The sequence below is a fragment of the Rhipicephalus sanguineus genome, unplaced genomic scaffold (genome assembly GCF_013339695.2).
Source record: "Rhipicephalus sanguineus isolate Rsan-2018 unplaced genomic scaffold, BIME_Rsan_1.4 Seq1007, whole genome shotgun sequence".
Lineage (NCBI taxonomy): Eukaryota > Metazoa > Arthropoda > Arachnida > Ixodida > Ixodidae > Rhipicephalus > Rhipicephalus sanguineus.
Window position 1 is genome coordinate 88,405 of NW_023614155.1, and position 2,256 is coordinate 90,660.

Here is a 2,256-nt window from a genome sequence, read left to right on the forward strand (position 1 = left end):
GTTTACTGCTTAGGTACAAATATCAGTCCTGCTTTCTTTAGTCAACATTCATGTGGATTTGGGAAGATGTTGTGTGGTCTTTTTACCCTTTAGATACTTTGTATATACAACTAAGAGGCTTTATATCTGAGAAATCCGTATGGATTTCCTTGCAGCTTCGTGCTACAAACGGGTGGTTGTCTATTTTTCCTTTCTTAACCCTTCCGCCACCTTGCGGGATTCCGCAGAACTGATTTGCAATATGTCTCCAGTTGCTTCGAGTTGTCGATGAATTCGCCCTCGCGCTGCCAATTGCTAGCTTCCTGGTTAGCTCAATTGGTAGAGCGACCGCCCCAGAAAGGCGTTGGTCCCGGGTTCGATCCCCGGACCAGGACGAATTTTTCGGCAATTAGGAGGCTTTCTTTCTGAGATATCCGTATGGATTTTCTTGTGGCTTCGTGCTACAAACCGGTGGTTGTCTGTTTTCCCTTTCTTAAACATGACCTTGAATTCAACAATTGTTTTAATGTGAATTGTGTCACCATGGAAGGAAGGTCATACCGCGTAGGATGCAGCCTCGTCCTTAACGTTCCAGATGACAGCTTGCCTGAGTTTGTGAATGTTTGCGGACTATTTTATGTGAACAAAGTTCTTTTGATCGTGTTGGAGCTACTTAAAACTGTTTGCTTCGATGAACACTTCCATGTGTTTGTTGTTAGCACGACTGACAAGTACAGAATCGCAACATCCTTCTCAGAGTTTTTGATGGAGCCACTCTACATACGTAAACACATGGGGCGCAGCATTATAAGCACTCGACATGCCTTGTTTTAAAATATTTATTCGATTACAAATGTCGATTGCTTCGTTGCCAATTGGCGTGTATGTCTCTTTTCTGACTCGGTGTCATTTTCAATCACACGCTTGTAGTGCAGCACTTGTATGCCCGCTAAACACAGCATCCCTGCACTTTACTACAGAAGCTCTCCTATTTTCAGAGCATGTGCTCCTAACCTGCCAACGCATGTTACCATTTTTTAAGTATATCTACGTGAATGCATCTATGTATGTATATGTGTATTCATGCATTACATGTATAGGTCTGTATTTTATCTTGACATAATTTGTCTGGCTGGTTTTTTGCACTGCTATTTTTCACATACTTGTTCAGTTTTATCGCTTATTTGTTGCTTCTGCTGCTGAGAGGAGGTAAAATATTCGAGTGTACTTATTTGGAACAAGGCCGTTCTTTAGGTTGTAGATACTTCGTATAAACTGATACCAGTGATTTCTCATGTTGTTTCACTTTTGTTGTATTGCAATACACGCAATAAAATAAAGAGCGTGTAGATGGCCTCACATTAAATCACAGTATCGAGAAGTCACGAACACATCTCATTATATTACAGTTTTTTGACAGATTGTTCTACTGCCAGCTTCTATGCTATATATATATAATATATATATATATATTATAGATATATATATATATAATATATATATATATATATATATATAGATATGCGTGTGTGTGACGCTAGATGACGGAGACGTGGTTCGGCTCACATGCCATACTTTGTTGCATTTTCCATCTGATCCATCGTCCCTACACCCTTCTCAGGCACAAAAGCTCCGTTAGCGCCCATTTTAGGGTGGGAATCATGCAAACACCCAAAGAAAATGGTGTATTTTTCAAAAGCAGTCATTCGTCGGTGTTAAAGGGTGTTGCAAAGGGTGTTAAAACGTAAAAGAACCCTTTTTACACCCCTTTTGGGTGTAATATTTTTTACTGTGTATAGCAAAGATAACTTTTCTCCCCAGAAGGGCCTACGAAGATCGTTACGGCCTTCCAGAAAAGCCTCCGATTAACTGTGAGGATCATTGGCTTTCGCCGTACGTATGCGCAGAGGGAAACCACTGGCAATGATTATCCCAATTACGTTTGGACAAATGAAGTACGACCGAAACATTTCAGTTTCTTTAGTTTGGTCATCACACTGGCTGATAAGTAGATGTGAAATTATAGAAGGAATCATTTTTCTTCACTATTACAAATGAGAGCAACGGTACTTGCACATTTATGTTGTTGTATCTGGGGAGTTATAGTGCAAAATTATGAATACTTGCTCTCTGCAGCTATTAGCGTGTATAGAAAACGCTTCAGAGCACCGAAAAAATGTTAAAAGAGCTTGGATTTTTGGCAAGATATTATTGTCAGATGTGAAAGCTGAGAACGTATACTCTCTGAAGGTGCAGCGTACGAAGGCGTAAATGCCC

At 40.2% G+C, this 2,256-nt stretch overlaps 1 non-coding gene across 1 annotated transcript; it reads left to right on the forward strand.

The window, feature by feature from the left end:
• Positions 1-300: 300 nt before the first annotated feature.
• Positions 301-374, forward strand: Trnas-aga (transfer RNA serine (anticodon AGA)). Its single transcript has one exon. It is a non-coding gene; the product is annotated as a tRNA-Ser (tRNA).
• The last annotated feature ends 1,882 nt before the right edge of the window (positions 375-2,256 follow it).